This window comes from Salvelinus sp. IW2-2015, linkage group LG9 (genome assembly GCF_002910315.2).
Source record: "Salvelinus sp. IW2-2015 linkage group LG9, ASM291031v2, whole genome shotgun sequence".
In the NCBI taxonomy this organism is placed as follows: domain Eukaryota; kingdom Metazoa; phylum Chordata; class Actinopteri; order Salmoniformes; family Salmonidae; genus Salvelinus; species Salvelinus sp. IW2-2015.
In genome coordinates this window covers 24,976,540-24,994,968 of record NC_036849.1, presented here as the reverse complement: position 1 = coordinate 24,994,968, position 18,429 = coordinate 24,976,540, and the positions used below count along the sequence as shown (strand labels likewise).

Here is an 18,429-nt window from a genome sequence, read left to right as displayed (position 1 = left end):
TACACTCGCATTAACATCTGCTAACCATGTGTATGTGACAAATAACATTTGATATGATTTAATATGGCCTGGTAAAGTTTACCTAGTGGAACTGTTTATGGAAAGTTAGGACCAAAAATCAGCTCCAGCATTTCTAACACACCGGCCCATTTTATGTCTTTTTCCAAGGCACCCCCACTATTAACCAGATAATTGTAATTTTGCACAAAAAACCCGAGTTAAACAGGATAAAGGCTCATTTGTATTAATGGCCATTATGACCAGACAGATGTGTAAACATGTCCCTAATGCAACACATGAAAGGGTTCTCTCTGTACAAATCAAAAACTACTTGTGTTTATCTTCAGACATGGGAGCAGGTTTATTTGGACCAAACAACATCTCTTAGCCACTGGATTTGTCAACTCCATCTAGCCAAGGCCAACTTCCAAATTTCATGGACACGTTACACCTGAAATATAGCAGATGTATTACTTTATGTAATGAATGGATTTCCCTCAGCTCAGAGGAGGCTGCATGTCCAATGTTATAGACTAATGGGATGTGAGATTTTCTCCACCCCGCAAGGTCTGATCAAGTCCCCCATTTTTTATGGGGCAGTGAAAAATGTGCAGTATTATAGCTAATCTCATGCTCTTTTATACATTTTGCCATGAGGCGGAGAGAAAATGTTACCGTTTTAGAGCTCAGGGATTCGTGAAAGATGGGACAATCTCAACTTAACATTAACAAAATTTGAAATATATATTTTGAGAGACTAAAGTATCATAAATTGCAACTAACTGGATTTATGTCAACTCCATCAGACACCATAAAAGGCATTTAACAATTATTGACCAACTGTTTAAAAGGCTTTGGCTTGTTTAATTTTAACATTATTCAAATATGTAGCACAAATCTCCAAACTTATTTTTGTTTTATAGCACTATATAATGCTCCAGGGCTAATTTAGTTAGCATTTTGGCATGTTTTTCTACATTTAGAACACAAAACATTTATAAAGCAAACATTATCCCTTAAGTTTAGCACAGCAAATACCTCAATAATTTAAGCATATGGTGCAGAGTGATTCAAATATTTTTTTCCGGAATATTTACCAAAGAATGTTGACTCAATCAGTGACAGAGTTGACAAGCCACAGACAGAGTTTACAGATACTCAAAACAGACATATTTTTGCCTCTAAAAATAAAAGTTCAATACAAACATCTGTATATAAAATGCTTTATTTGAAAATCCCCAATAAAAACAACCATTCTATCAGCACTCTGACAGAGTTGACGTTAGACAAAGATCTGACAGAGTTTTTTTTACCTAGTTGACAAAAATGTAATTTTTCCACTGGGCTACTGTCAGCAGCTTCCTGCCCTGGAGGGCGGGGCCTATTAGCTGCAGGCCAATGGGAAGTTATGCTCGATAACGCTGTTGGCACAGAAACAGCAAGGAGCCCTGGAGCAGAAAATGAGAGTTGGAGGGGTAAATGTGAGAAAGTCAGAGAGAGGGGTTGGCAGGGTAAGGTTGTTTGAAGGCCAGTCTGTGGGGGGGATAAAAGATGGGTTAAACATTAACTGCCCGCAAAGTTATCGGCTTCCCTGTTGTGAGATTATCTGTTTCAGATAGACCTTCATCTGGATTTGTAATCAAAGGGTTGACCGAAATAGGAATTCCAACCAAATTCCTTTGAAAAGGGAGAGTTAAATGATGAACATATTATTTCCAATGAAGTATGGATGGAGTATCGGTGTGTGTCCTCAGTACCTGCCATGTTGACAGGCTGTGTGAAGATGTCCTCCTGGGCACTACGTGTGGGGTTGTCTTCCTGCATGAAGTCTGTGTTGCACATGGCGTCACTCAGTGTGGTGGGCGTGAGCAGCACGTCAACACACGACCTGAACACTGGCTTGAAGTCCTCGCACCTGCTGGGCCATCACAAAGTAGTGCTCATAATTCCTGTTAGAAGGGAGGKAACCATGAGGGTCTTAACTTTTGTCTTAACTTTTGTCCAAATATTCAAATTCATGCTTCCATCCCCAACACGACCACCGATCTTACAGTAGTAGAAAAGTCTTGGTTTATACTGAAAAATGTGTTTGCTGTGTCTTACTGTCTGAGCAGGAAGTAGTTCCCCGAGAGAATTCTTCTTTGTACGACATTGTTAAATCCATGGTGGCGTACATGGCCACTACGGTGGCCTGTGGAGAACAATTCACAAATAATTCCATATCAATCTTGCTTTACAATAACAAAATCCCTTGTAAATGTAAACAAATACGAAGTACACATACAGCAACAATTAAAATAAACAAAGGTCGCCATCATGGGCTCTGCTAGTTATAATAGCAGCATAATATTTAGAATCCATTCATGGTCAATTTGACTTTATTTGGCTTTCATAGCAATGGACTTCTGTCTTTGTCTTTCATTAAATGAGCACTATTAATTCACATCATAGATCAACAATGAAACAACAGCATAGCCAGACGACACAGAGTCTGACATATAGATGTGCGGCATGTTCAAAGTTTTACCAACAATCTCCATGTTAATGTTAAACCACTGGGATGAACTGAGATGCCTGATCTTACTGGGAGGATAGGGTGATCTCACCTTGGGAATGCCCACACAGATGTTCCTTACATCAAAGTCACCCGGTAGGTCTGTCAGTGTGGAGGGGCTATGGGTTATGGTAGTAGAGTCTAACATCATGGCCTTGGAGAATACCTGTGTGACACAACAACCCACACCCCAGGTCAACAAACCCCACATTGCAGTTTTACATGCTATAAAATGAACATTTCAGAGTAATACTTTTTACCTGGTCAGGAAAAAAATACAGGCCCCATGGGATGGCCATATAACATGCCTGACCCAGGACGGTGGCTGAGTCATGAACACTCTGAGTCATGATGCCTGGGATGTCCATCGAGTTGACCAGGCGGATGAGGCCGTGTCTGGACACCAGGCRGTAGGTTAGCTTCAGGGCCACTATGCCACACAGGGCCCCTGGGTTACGGGTGGAGCCACCTGTATCCGACCACAAAGAGCTGTCAGGGGCCAGAACCAGGAGATAAGACCTTTAGTGTTTCACAGAGTTCAATAAAGGTGTTGTTGAGTCTTTTTGCTCCACTACGAGCTAAAAGTAGAGTGCTTCATAAATACATTAACTACGGTATTAGTCAATGCTCAGGAAGTAGTATTGTTAGTCACAGTGGTTGAGTATGTTCCTATAATGCAGCATTTTGCAACAGTATGGGAAACTTGAACTCAGCCCTGTGTCTGCAGACTCACAGGAAGCTGATGAGAGAGGCCACAGCTGCAGCACTTCCTCCAGAGCTGCCTCCTGTGATGACCTAGTCAGAGTCTGGGTCAGCCCCAGTCTGCTCTCTGTAAGGGGCGGCGTAGCTCCAGGTGTTCCGGACAGGTCCAAAGGCACTGTCAGTACTGCCTGCACTGGAAAATAATGGCGGGAGGGTACTATACACTGCCTGTGTACTATACACTCACTTTCAGTCATGAATGCAGGTTGAGGTAGTTTACAGATATGATAATACTTTGGTAATTCTGCAAATACATGTATTTCCTAAAGGGAGTTTGAGAGCCTTAGCCCATAGCAAACTCATCCAGGTTAGTTTCCCCAATGAGAACAGCACCCTGGTCGAGGAGCTTCTGAACCACTGTGGCATTGTATGGATGAGTGTATTCTACAAAACAGATACTATAATAATAAATGCATCCAACTGAAAAGAGGAGGAATTAATCCGTTTTTAGGCCTGTTAGCAGATATACCTTTCAGCATTTGAGGCACAAGTGTTCTTGATGTTCTCTGTGTAGAAGTTGTCCTTCACAGCGAAAGGGATCCCATCTAGTGGACCTTTGGGGGCACCTGCAAGGAAGATAAAAATGTGAGACCAGATCATAATGTGCACTGTGCAACACATGCACGTCCAATACACACAGGCAGGCAGACAGACAGACAGACAGAGACACAACACGCACCTTTGAGGAGCCTGCTCTCAGCCTCCTCTGCCTGTTTCACTGCCAGCTCCTCTGTCACGTGATGTAAGCATTGAGATTGTGGGTTTTCTTGATAAGTTTCAGAGCCAAGGAGACCAATAAAATAATGTTGAATAGGTACTGTATAATTATTTCCATTTGTTATTACCAGTATGCTAGCTGAATCAACATGACTGAGTGGACTGCTGAAAGGGTGGGTATAATTTGTGTAACGTTCCACCCGGAATCTGTTCCAAAAAAGTCGTAAAGTATAATGTTGCCAACAAACAACGCATACAAAGTAGCACGATCAATTCACCTAGCTAACTAGCTGCCGAATAGGCATCAACTCATCACGTAGCTTATTCTTAATGCTTGTCCAACTTTGTATGCGTTGTTTGTTGACAACCTTGTTATTTACGAAGTTTTTGGAACATATTCCTGTTGGAACGTTCCACAAATTATACCCACCCCAGRTGAAATGGTTGGAAATGTGTGCCATTCAACTTTGACCATGTTTTTGCTAGATGTGATAACGTTAATAGCTAGCTAGCTCCCACCAGAGTTTGATGTAATAATTGAGTTGTGTAATTGTTACATTGCAGCTAGCAGACTACACGCATTGTGACAAAAGTAATCAGAATACAAACTAGCTAATGCTATTGGTAACGAGTTGATTTAACTTACCTCTCTTATTGACAAGCTCAGCGTGCTTTCTGTGTGTCAAATCAACCCAAATATACAGCAACCTTCAGTTTATGCGGCGACAGGGGGTCTGCCATGTTTGTTTAGATTCTGGAAGCGCAACATCGTACTCTGTGATTGGATGTAGGATGAGTAAACCGCACTCCAATGCTTGAGTATTAGCTGTCAAATGGTGTCTGCCAGATGAGGAAGCAGCATGAGTGCAAGAGCTAGCTACATTTTTGTACTTCCAGATTGTAAAAACGATAACACAGGTAGAACAATGAGACAGATATTTCAATGGATYTACAAATGTGAAGCATCCGTTTGGCGTTTCTACTCAGTACCAATAATGGCAGTGAGAGGAATCCCAGTGGCCAGCAGTTGGAGAAGAAGGAAAGAGATGGATTTTGGCCGATATTCTGCAAAATCGACGAAACATTTGATATCAATACAGTTTTCTGTTCCCAAAACTAAAATATGTTATGAACATCGTGGACTAAGTTTTGTAGACTTTACCCTTTGCCAAAGTAAAAATGTCGTTGTTTAGAAGTGCAAATGCGAATTGAGTTATTGCACKTGTGCACTTCACAGAGTAGTTATTCCTTTACTGAAATATGCAGATGTGTGCTAGAACGGACCAATTTGAATCTTGCTAGCTCGTGCTTGGCTCTGCCACCTTGCTTGTTCTGACCACTATGACCCATTGGAAATCGCAGGTTGTGGTCTATCTATAAACATCTTTGGTAGTATTGTTTGATACAAAACAAGTTTACTGGAGAACTGAGACGAAGTAGAGACTCTGGACAGGGTGGATTATGTTAATTAAAAGCAATTTATCAGAGGTAAAAATATCTGAAATAGCGTGCACGGACCCTTTCATCAAGCTCAAATGGAACTCTTGAAAGAAGCCAGGATAACAGAGTGCATATACATTTTATACAGACAGAAAGTAGGTTGAGTCTGGAAGTTCTGGTCTCTGGTTTGGTTCTGATGAGTTGGCGAGGTCTCTTCAGGCCATATCACTGTCCCATTGGCTCTGAGTGAGTTCTTTGTCTTCAGAAATGTTCAGCTCAAAACAGGAGATTAGTGTGTGCGTAGATGTTCCTATTTTGACATTTCTGTGGTCTCTGAGTAAAATGTTCATACTGAAGAGGTTTTTGTGTGTGCGTAATGTTCCTGTCTTATCTCGTGTTTATGAAAGGTTTACATTCAGCCCTCTGTCCTTGGGTATGTGTGTGTCTCAGTTTCTCGGATATGCAGTACAGGCACCCCTTTCTTATCAGCTTTATGAAAAGCCTGTGTCAGCATCTGCTCCTGGGTGGTGTGGGTCTCCGTATCTGCTATGAGTTTGTGAGAAACCCTGTTGGAAAGAAGTTAGTTATAACAATTATTAGCAATATGCTTGTGTTATAATAAATGATATTTATTACAGTATTCAACTTCCTTGCTCATTTTTAGGTCAAATATACACTATGCAGACTACCATGAACATCTTGCAAACTAGTTTTGCAAATTAAGACTCGTCTCACATTATGGAAGCAACACTTCACTAAGGTCTAGTAAAAAAATATTGACCAAGACCACTGCRCRAGAGTCCAATGGCAGGCGAGCTTTACACCACTCCAGCCGACACTTGGCATTGTGCATGGTGAACTTAGGCTTGTGGAAACCCCTTTCATGAACCTCCTGACGAATAGTTATTGCGCTYACGTTGCTTCCAGAAGCACTTTGGCACTCGGTAGTGAGTGACAAACATCGCTCTAGCTCTGTCACTTTTCACAGCAGATGCGGAAGTGAGACATCGGTGGTTGTGGTGGATTGAGACAGGCGATTTCGTGAGAGGAGCAGGTTGGCCTACTATTGTGACCCCTCTATGGAAAGATGAGACTTTTACAAACACTATGGTGTACTCCGTTTTGCTCTATGACCCCCCACAAGCATCTGAAGTCGGTATAGCCGATCTGCCAACTTCTATCTGTAGCGTCAGTACAGCTTGAACTACACACTAATATGACCCGTCTGTGGAAAGGTGAGACTCTCACGAACACGTACAGTGACAGTCAAAAGTTTGGTGGAGGGCATACAGAAGATATCCCTATTTGGTAAAATATGAATTCCATGTTATGGCAAGAACAGCTCAAATAAGCAAAGAGAAACGACAGTCGATCATTACTTTAAGACATGAAGGTCAGTCAATCTGGAAAATGTCAAGTTTCTTCAAGTACAGTCGCAAAAACCATCAAGCGCTATGATAAAACTGGCGCTCATGAGGACCACCTCAGGAAAGGAAGACCCAGAGTTACCTCTGCTGCAGAGGATAAATTCATTAGAGTTAACTGCACCTCAGATTTCAGCCCAAATAAATGCTTCACAGAGTTCAAGTAACAGACACATCTCAACATCAACTGTTCAAATGAGACTGCGTGAATCAGGCCTTCATGGTCGAATTGCTGCAAAGAAACCACTACTAAAGGACAGCATATAAGAAGAAGTGACTTGCTTAGGCCAGAAAACACCATCAATGGACATTTTACCAATAGAAATCTGTCCTTTGGTCTGATGAGTCCAAATTTGAGATTTTTGGTTCCAACCGCTGTGTCTTTGTGAGACGCAGAGTAGGTGAACAGATGATCTCCGCGTGTGTGGTTCCCACCGTGAAGCATGGAGGAGGAGGTGTTATGGTGTGGGGGTGCTTTGCTCGTGACACTGTCAGTGATTTATTTAGAATTCAAGGCACACTTAACCAGCATGGCTACCACAGCATTCTGCAGTAATACGCCATCCCATTTGGTTTGCACTTAGTGGGACTGTCATTTGTTTTTCAACAGGACAATGACCCCAAAACACACCTCCTGTCACGTTCCTGACCTGTTTTCCTTTGTTTTGTATTTGTTTTAGTTGGTCAGGGCGTGAGTTGGGTGGGTTGGTCTAGGTTTGATTTTCTATGTTGGGATTTTGTGTTCGGCCTGGTATGATTCTCAATCAGAGACAGCTGTCAATCGTTGTCCCTGATTGAGAATCATACTTAGGCAGCCTGGGTTTCACCTGTGGTTTGTGGGTGTTTGTTCCTGTGTCAGTGTTTGGGCCACACAGGACTGTTTCAGGTTAGTCACGTTTGTTGGTTGTTGTATTTTGTAGTGTTTGTTGTTTTCCCATTAAAATATGAATACTTACCAATCCGCATCTTGGTCCGATCCATGCTCCTCCTCGTCTGAGGAGGAGAACGACTACGACAGCCGTTACCAAATGAAACACCCACCAAAACCAGGACCAAGCGATTGGGAGAAGGAAGGCAAGTACAACAGCAATGGGGAAAAGAGAATGGACTTGGGAGGAAATCCTAGACGGTAAAGGACCGCTGGCAGAGCCAGTGGAGTGTCGCCGCCCCAAAAGCGGAGCTGAGGCAGCGAAAGCGCGAGAGGAGCTTTTATGAGGCGAAAGCAAGGCAGAGACAGGCTGGAAGCCCGAGAGGCTCACACCCAAAATCTCTTGGGGGGGGCTAAAGGGGAGTGGCGAAGAAGCCGGTTGGATACCCGAGCCAACCCCCGGGCTTACCGTGGAGTGAAGAGGGCGTCGTACTGGTCAGACACCGTGTTTATGCGGTGGAGCGCACGGTGTCCCCAGTACGCGTGCTTAGAGCCCAGTGCTGGCATATTCCACCTTGCCGCACTGGAGGCTAGGGTTGGGCATCGAGCCGGGTGCCATGAAGCCGGCCCAACATATCTGTCTCCAGTACGTCTCCTCGGAGCGGGGTGTACATGGCACCAGCCCTTACAGGTGGTGTCCCCGGTTTCGCCTGCATAGCCCAGTGCGGGCTATTCACATGCTCGCCGCACTGGACAGGCTACGGGGACCATTCAACCTGGGAAGGTTGGGGAGGCTCGTACTCAAGAGCACGTGTCCTCCTTCACGGTCCGGTATATCCGGCGCCACCTTCCCACCCCAAGCCCAGTACCATCAGTGCCGAACACCGACGCACCAGGGCTTCCAGTTGCATTTTCCAGAAGCCCGATTCCTCCTCCACGCACTCTCCCTGTGGTGCGTTCTCCAGGCCAGTGCCTCCAGTTCCGCACCACGCACCAAGACCTACTGTGCGCCTCAGCAGGTCAGAGTCGGCCGTCTGCTCAACGCCGCCTGCGCTGCTTGCCTGCTCAGCGCAGGCCTGGTCTGAACTGCCTGCCTTCCAGCGCTGTCTGACTGCCTGCTTCCCAGCGCGGGTGTCTGAAACTGCCTGCCTTCCCAGCGGCTGTCTGAACTGCCTGCTTCCCAGCGCTGTTGCGTGAACTTGCGCGTGGCCTGCCCCAGCGCTGCCCGTCTGTCCCGAGCCTTTCAGAGCCGTCCAGCCAGGACCAGCCAGAGACGTCCAGCCAGGACCAGTGCACAGAGCCGTCCAGCCAGGACCAGCCGCCAGAAGCCGTCCAGCCAAGACCAGCCAGAGCCGTCCAGCCAGCGCAGAGCCGTCCAGCCAGACCAGCCAGAGCCGTGCCAAGCCAGCCAGCCAGAGCCGTCCAGCCAGGTACCAGCCAGAGCGTCCAGCCAGGATCAGCCAGAGCCTCCAGCCAGGATCAGCCAGAGCGTCCAGCCGGGATCAGCCAGCAGCCGTCCAGCCGGATCAGCCAGAGCCGTCCAGCCCAGGATCAGCCAGAGCCGGAGTCCAGCCAGGAGCTGCCAGCCAGCCAGGATCCGCCGGAGCCTTCCGCCAGCCAGGATTCCGCCGGAGCCTTTCCGCCAGCCAGGATCCGCCGGAGCCTTCCGTCCGCAATCGCCAGGAGCTTCGCACGATCCCGAGAGCCTTCCGCCAGCCAGGATCCGCCGGAGCCTTCCGCCAGCCATGATCCGCCGGAGCCTTCCGCCAGCCAGGATCCGCCGGAGCCTTTCCGCCAGCCAGGATCCGCCGGAGCCTTCCGCCAGACAGTGATCCGCCGAGAGCCTTCCGCCAGCCAGGATCCGCCGGAGGCCTTTGCCGCCAGCGCAGGATCCGCCGGAGCCTTGCGCGCAGCCAGGATCCGGCCGCCTTCTGCCAGCCAGGATCCGCCGGAGCCTTCCGCCAAGCCAGGATCGCCGGGAGCCTTTCCGCCAGCCAGGGATGCCAGCCTTTCCGCCAGCCAGATGCGAGCCTTCCAGCAGCCCAGGCATCCGTCGCCCCTCAGCCGGTGCTGCCCCGTCAGTCCGGTTGCTGCCCCTCAGTCTGTTACTGCTCTTTGGAATAGTGGAATTTGACATGGAGGGTGGATATTGGGAGGAGGCCGAGCGGAAGCGGGGGTGACCTATGGTGGGGTGGGGACCACGACCAGCGCCAGAGCCGCCACCGCTGGACAGAACGCCCACCAGACCCTCCCCTAGGACTTTGTGCTGGTGCGCCCGGAGTTCGCACCTTAAGGGGGGGTTCTGTGCACGTTCCTGACCTGTTTTCCTTTGTTTGTATTTGTTTTTAGTTGGTCAAGGCGTGAGTTGGGTGGGTTGGTCTAGGTTTGATTTTCTATGTTGGGATTTTGTTGTTCGGGCCTGGTATGATTCTCAATCAGAGACAGCTGTCAATCGTTGTCCCTGATTGAGAATCATACTTAGGCAGCCTGGGTTTCACCTGTGTTTTGTGGGTGTTTGTTCCTGTGTCAGTGTTTGGGCCACACAGGACTGTTTCAGGTTAGTCACGTTTGTTGGTTGTTGTATTTTGTAGTGTTTGTTGTTTTCCCATTAAAATATGAATACTTACCAATCCGCATCTTGGTCCGATCCATGCTCCTCCTCGTCTGAGGAGGAGAACGACTACGACAGCCGTTACACCTCCAGGCTGTGTAAGGGCTATTTGACCAATAAGAAGAGTGATGAGCGCTGCATCAGAGTGCTGCATCAGATGACCTGGCCTCCACAATTAGCCGACCTCAACCCAATTGAGATGGTTTGGGATGAGTTGGACTGCAGAGTGAAGGAAAAGCAGCCAACAAGTGCTCAGCATATCTGGGAACTTCTTCAAGACTGTTGGAAAAGCATTCCTCATGAAGCTTGTTGAGAGAATGCCAAGAGTGTGCAAAGCTGTCATCAAGGCAAAGGGTTGCTACTTTGAAGAATCTCAAATATAAAATATATTTAGATTTGTTTAACACTTTTTTGGTTATTACATGATTCCATATGTGTTATTTCATAGTTTTGATGTCTTTACTATTATTATACAATGTAGAAAATAGTACAAATAAAGAAAAACCCTTGAATGAGTAGGTGTTTCCAAACTTTTGACTGGTACTGTACATGTTGGTTGTATTTTTCTAGGACGCCCACAGGCCTCACAAGACTTGTCTGAAGGTCAAGTACACTATGGACACTGTTTAGTGCCAAAAATAAGTGTTTAAATASATGTAAAAAATGTTTCCTGATCTTTCTTATGTCTCTCGGGTATAGGACAGACACTTCAGAACAAACTTACTTAGATTTTTMGGGGGGACTATCTGTTGTTCCATGTAGTGAATCTGTTATTCATTGTATTTGTTTCTACAGGCTAATAGCAGTAAGGTCAAATACCGTTTTGAATCAAATCATTAAAAAATATAATATATATATAAATAAATGTTTTCCTTGGTATGACCTTAAAACAATTCCCCCCTCACCCCCCCGGGCTTTGACAGGGCTTAGACTGTAATGGGAATATACAAGACTGAAGAACAAGTGTATTGACAATTTATAGCTAATTGATGAACCTAATCATGCATCTTTTGAGACAGTTGTCATGCGTTCGGGGGTCTTGTCTCCTAATCAGGAGAGCACCCTGTGTGAAAACATTCCTCCATCGAGGTCAGAAGAGACTGTTCAACACCACCTCCAACAGCCGTATGACAATCATGCCTGCTTGGGAGATCAATAGATACGGCAGCAATGATGTCTTTCAGTTCACTAAAAACGCTGGGTTATGGACTGAGGAAGTCATCCTCAACGTCCATGCTGCAGGTCTCAACCACATTGACGTCAGCATGAGAGGTTGTTGTGATATTCTAGCTTGATAGATTCCTTCTTCTTTTTCCTCTTCTTCTTCTTCTTCTTCTTCTTCTTCTTCTTCTTCTTCTATGAAGTTTAACGGCGGTTGACATCCAATAAATGTCGCATTACCGCCACCAACTAGACTGGAGTACAACTCCATTATACTTTGCTTTATAAAAGCTAAATTAATCAACAAATAATCTACCTTCTAACCCTACATTAATTAAAAACCAACCACCCTACTCCACTATTTAAATCTACCTAGTCCTACCTCAGGCCAACAGCCTGAAAGGACAGGACACCACCACTCAACACAACCTGTAACACAACCTGACGTCAAATCTCTTACACTCAAATACTTTTCTGCAGCTGCCACCACAACTTCTATTTTATGCAATTTGCATTCCATCCCTGCATTACAGTTGATAACCATTGCTATGAARGCTAAAAATCCAATCTTACTGAAGCATATATCATTTATTGGCCTATCTCTCTGTACTGATACAGATCTACTACTCACACGAATACTTTCAGGATCCTTCCCTCTTGAACCATCTTCTTCAACGTTCTTCACAGCCTCAGTATCCGACACCCTCCGCTCTACTCTAACCCTGGTAACCTCAACCTGCCTCTCTCACACTGGACATTTCTGATCCCTAGCCCCATGGGCACCCTTACAATTAACACATACCGCTTATTTCCCCAATGCTACACATTCCTTTATCTCATGCCTGTCACGTTCTGACCTTAGTTCTTTTGTTATGTCTTTGTTTTAGTATGGTCAGGGCGTGAGTTGGGTGGGTTGTCAATGTTCGTTTTTCTATGTTGTGTTTTGCGTTTGGCTTGGTATGGTTCTCAATCAGAGGCAGGTGTCGTTAGTTGTCTCTGATTGAGAATCATACTTAGGTAGCCTTTTTCCACCTGTGTTTCTTGGGTGATTATTTTCTGTTCTGTGTTTTGTATTTTCACCGTTCAGMACTGTTTRGTTTCGTTCTCGTGTTTTGTTGTTTTTGTTCGAGTATTCGTTTTCATTAAAAGAGATAATGAATACTTACCACGCTGCACCTTGYTCCTCCTCTCTTTCTCCCAACGACGAACGTTACAATGCCCTTCTGCACTCTTCTCACACCTAGGAACCTCCCTCCTACACACTGCTGCCKCATGCCCATAAGCTTGACACCTGTAACAACGTAATGAATTCAGCACATAAGCTCATACGGGATAACTGAAATAACCTAACAACACATTGTCGGCCAGAGATTCAACATCAAAACTCAAAAGAACAGACAATGACTCTTCTGCCACACCACTCACCCAATAGATTCCCTTGAAGTGACCTTATTTTTATAGGCTAACTCTTCATTTCAAGTCAGTGGTTTTCCTATGACCTTCTCAGAGTTCTTAAAGAAGATAGACTATCAGATCTTTAATAGATAGCTTATATGAAGACAGTTGTGAGACATCTTCACAATAGCCTTTTTGTGCACACACCACAGTCTATTGAAAAGGAAACTGCCCTCATTCAGAGCTGACTGAGCATCTGTTGTTTTGCTATGCACATTTGGTCTGTGTATGAGTGGGCATAATAGATCACCCCTGGAGACGAGGAGAGCTCTTCTGACACAAAGGGAAAGTTGACTGCTGTGGCACATTTGGTTTGGGTGTTAAATTGAAACTGTGAATGTTAGGCTAAACCTCACACTTAGGTCTAGATGTGCTCTTTGAAGAGGTGGGGACCTGKTGTTTCTTATGGTTACCTCTCAGTCTAATCAGTGATGATCTTCCCAGCTAGTTTCAGTGTTCTCGTCATCTTGTGGCCTCTTCGTATCTGAATTCACTTGTCTCAATATCTACTTTTTCTGATTGCGTTTTGCCTAATTTCTGTGTTGTTTCTGCCCTCTCAGGTGGGTATGGGGCTGCCACCATGGCCATGAAGAGAGACCTCCTAAACATCAACCAATCCGGCAGTTAGTTCCCCCTGATCCTGGGCCGTGACGTGTCCGGAGTCATCATCGAGTGTTTTCTGGATGTGGCACCAGACTACTTCAAATAGGTGGATGAGGTAACACACAAACAAACAGGCCCTAGGATGCAGTAGAATAGGGTGGTACTCTCTGTGGGAAGGATTGGGGTTGTGTGTTTTTGTGTTACTGCTTTGTTTACTTAATCCACGCGCAGCTGAAATGTGAAGCACCTCATTGTATCATTGTTAATGTCAGGGGTTTTCCTATGATGTTTCTCATTGCTCTCAGAGAACATAGACAATCAGATCTTTTACATAATAGCCTATAAGAAGTCAGATGCGAAACATGTTCACAATAGTATGTTCACAATAGCATGTTCACAATAGCCTGAATTTCCCTTTCACCTAGTGAAAAGGAAATTCAGCAACCCTTGGAGGACAGTGATAAAAGAGCTTCTTTATTGTCAAAAAGTAAAACCAACGCGTTTTGTACCTTGGCCTTCGGGAATTACAGATGGTGAGGAGCATTTTATAAATGTATGTATAATGTTACATCGTCACACCACCTTGGGGCCAACTGGTCAACTCGTCGTCAGTGTGTCAGTGAAACASTATCCCATCATATGGATGTGAAGATATACACAAACAGATCATTCAAAATGTCACAATCTTGGTATCTGTGCCATCCATGCAGGGTGTTACCAGTGCTTGGTTGGTTAAGCCAGTGTTTTTTTCCTTCTCAGGTGTGGGCGGCCATTCCCCCTTGGAAACATGGAAGCCTGGCTGAGATTGTGGTGTTGAGTGCAAATGTGGTACTGTTTTGTTTATGATCCCTTTATGTTTTGTGTTGTAGTTTGTTTTTCAAACTATTGTTTGCTTGTGGTTATTTCTACAATAAACATGCAAATATGTGTAGTTGAACATTACTACTGCCAGYGATACTCTGCTTTCTTTAGCATGTTCAAGAGAGAATGCATTTGGATACATTAGTATAGGCAATATTAGGTGTCTCCTGTGGGCTAAATGCTATTGCTAGGCTGGAGTGGAATTTTGGGATGGTTTCAGATTTGAGAATAAAAGCGACCGGCAGAGTTAGACTCCATGGTGCTGCTCAGTGAGGCATGGTCATTAATGACAGACTCATTAAATAGGCTTTCTGTGTGATGAGGAGCCAAATGAGGAGCAATCAGGACTGCAGACAGACGAGCCAGCTCTGAGTTGGCATCGTTACGCAGGGCTTTTTAATGGATAATGATGACTCAACATTTTCAGATAGTGACAGGTTTGGTCGGAGGTTTGTGAGGCTCAAGGTAGAAGTTATCTAGGATCAGATTTCCCTTCCCACTTGTCCTACCTAACCTTTTGGAGGATGAACCGATATCTTTGACCTACTCTTGAGTCCTGAGTGTGACGGAGTCCGGTCTCCAAAAAGCCCACATTTCTGAGTCACACGGAGGTGGCGGCCGCTCCTTACATGTCTGCCACAACCTGGTCTGCCCTGGTCAACACAGGAGGCCTTAACAAGACAACTGTGCCAAGAAATGGCAAACACACACACGCACACGCACATACCACACACACACACCACACACACACCACACACACACACACACACACACACACAACACACACACACACACACACCACCACACACACACACACACACACACACACAACACACACACACACACACACACCACACACACACACACACACACACACACACACACACACACACACACACACACACACACAACACACCCTGCCAATTTGAGGTCAACTTGTCTCTTTCCCCCTCTAACCCCTGCTGTTGTCCCTATTCATCCCATATAATCCTCATGTCTTTGATCTTGTTGATTATTCCACTTGGTTATTTCATTAAAAGCCTGTCTGTATGAAACCAGTGGGTTATGAGCATAGGGAGGGAGTTGTACTGTGGCATAGTGGGCCCTTTGGAAATGGGCTTCAGCAGTGGCTGGCATGGCATGGGACTTGGCACTCTGAAGCCACTGCTTCACATGCAATAGATAGAAGAGTTTAACACGTTTTTGTGTTGGATTTGATATAAATGTATTTTATTTTCTCCATTTTCACTCTGTCTACTAATCTGTGTTTTTAATCTGGTGTTTATCCGTCCCCATACAGCACTCTGATCCTGGGAGGTTCAGGAGGAGTCTGAACATTTTCCATACAGATGTACATACTGATGTTGACGACGACCATAATGTTCTGGTACTGTAAATTCATGACTTAATTTTCACTGTGAAAATGTTTACCGGCAATCTTAGGTATTTGTAACGCTTGTCGTGAGGAAGAGTGGACCGAAGCGCAGCGTAGAAAGTGTTCCTGATCTTTATTTGTCAAGAATCACTCAAACAAAAATAACGAATATAAAAYCGAAAGCGAACAGTTCCGTCAGGCACAGATACTAAACGGAAAACAACACCCCACAAAACCCAAACGGAAAATGACAACTATTATATGATCCCCAATCAGAGACAACGATAGACAGCTGCCTCTGATTGGGAACCACACTAGGCAAAAACAACAAAGAAATAGACAACATAGAATGCCCACCCGAGTCACACCATGACCTAACCAAACATAGAGAATAAATAAGGATATCTAAGGTCAGGGCGTGACAGTATTCAAACCCCATCGCCATGACAATAGCTACATGGACATAATACAAAGCCTTAATAACAAATAACAAATAACAATGACATATCAATTCCATAAAAAGCTGTTTATATTTGTGTGAGTAACATTATACGTGTGTCTGTGCCCGGCTGTCCTATTGTGTCACCCTAACCCATTGCTGTGACCTCAATCAGCACATCTAGCAGTGGGGTAAAAATACTTTAAAGTACTACTTAAGTAGTTTTTGGGGGTATCTGTACTTTACTTTACTATTTAAAGTTTTGCCAACTTTTACTTTTACTTCACTACATTCCTGAAGAAAATAATGTACTTTTTATTCCATACATTTTCCTTGACACACAAAAATCCTCATTAGATTTTAACACAAAAATTCCCACACTTANCATTCCTGAAGAAAATAATGTACTTTTTATTCCATACATTTTCCTTGACACACAAAAATCCTCATTAGATTTTAACACAAAAATTCCCACACTTATCAAGAGAACGTCCCTGGTCATCCCTACTGCCTCTGATCTGGCGGACTCACTAAACACAAATGCTTCCTTTGTAAATTATGACTGAGTGTTTGAGTGTGCCACTGGCTATCCGTCAATAAAAAATAATAATAATAATGCTGTCTGGTTTGCTTAATATAAGGAATTTTAAATGGTTTATACTGTTACTTTTACTTTTGATACTTAGGTACATTTTAGCAATTACATTTACTTTTGATACTTAAGTATATTTAAAACCAAATACTTTTAGACTCTTACTCAAGTAGTATTTAACTGGGTGACTTTCACTTTTACTTGAGTCATTTTCTATTAAGGTATCTTAAGTATGACAGTTGAGTACTTTTTCCACCACTGACATCTATCTCACATTAGAGTGATTCAGAGCTGGTGCCTCTGATCTCTCCTCTTATAAGAGATGATATGTGTACTGGCTGCACCCTCTCAAAGAGTGACTGTGGTGGTGTGTGTTTGATGATGATGTAGAGTCAGTTTTCTCATCTCAGATGCTAAAGGCCTGGGCTGGGGAGCCCATGTGACAGTAACCTGCTCCCAGAATGCCGAGCGGCTGGTGAGGGGGCTGGGGGCGGATCACGTGGTGCACTACACAGCTGGGCCTGTTGAGGTGCCCCTGAGTGCGCGGGAAAAGTAATCCCACGCAAACACGCACACAAAAGCAGACACACTTTAATGCGATTCTGAGAGATTCTGGCATTTAAGCCCTTGTTCTACTTACCCAAAGCAATACTACTATACAGTCGTGGCCAAAAGTTTTGAGAATGACACAAATATTAATTTTCACGAAGTTTGCTGCTTCAATGTCTTTAGATATTCTTGTCGGATGTTACTATGGAATACTGAAGTATACTTACAAGCATTTCATAAGTGTCAAAGGCTTTTATTGACAATTAAATGAAATTGATGCAAACAGTCAATATTTACAGTGTTGACCCTTCTTTTTCAAGACCTCTGCAATCCGCTCTGGCATGCTGTCAATTAACTTCTGGGCCACATCCTGACTGATGGCATCCCATTCTTGCATAATCAATGCTTGGAGTTTGTCAGATTTTGTGGGTTTTTGTTTGTCCACCCGCCTCTTGAGGATTGACCACAAGTTCTCAATGGGATTAAGGTCTGGGGAGTTTCTTGGCCATTGACCCAAAATATCGATGTTTTGTTCCCCGAGCCACTTAGTTTTCACTTTTGCCTTATGGCAAGGTGCTCCATCATGCTGGAAAAGGCATTGTTTGTCACCAAACTGTTCCTGGATGGTTGGGAGAAGTTGCTCTCGGAGGATGTGTTGGTACCTTTCTCTATTCATGGCTGTGTTCTTAGGAAAAATTGTGAGTGAGCCCACTCCCTTGGCTGAGAAGCACCCCCACACATGAATGGTCTCAGGATGCTTTACTGTTGGCATGACACAGGACTGATGGTAGCGCTCACTTTGTCTTCTCCGGACAAGCTTTTTTTCCGGATGCCCCAACAATCGGAAAGGGGATTCATCAGAGAAAATCCTTTACCCCAGTCCTCAGCAGTCCAATCCCTGTACCTTTTGCAGAATATCAGTCTGTCCCTGATGTTTTTCCTGGAGAGAAGTGGCTTCTTTGATGCCCTTCTTGACACCAGGCCATCCTCCAAAAGTCTTCGCCTCACTGTGCGTGCA

General features: G+C 44.6%; 2 pseudogenes; one reads left to right on the top strand and one right to left on the bottom strand.

Annotated features, from left to right (window-relative positions):
- Positions 1-1,209: 1,209 nt before the first annotated feature.
- LOC111968861 (glutamyl-tRNA(Gln) amidotransferase subunit A, mitochondrial-like) lies at positions 1,210-4,954 on the bottom strand (annotated as a pseudogene).
- A 6,423-nt stretch (positions 4,955-11,377) lies between these two features.
- LOC111969038 (reticulon-4-interacting protein 1 homolog, mitochondrial-like) overlaps positions 11,378-18,429 on the top strand; it is a 13,420-nt pseudogene continuing 6,368 nt past the window's right edge.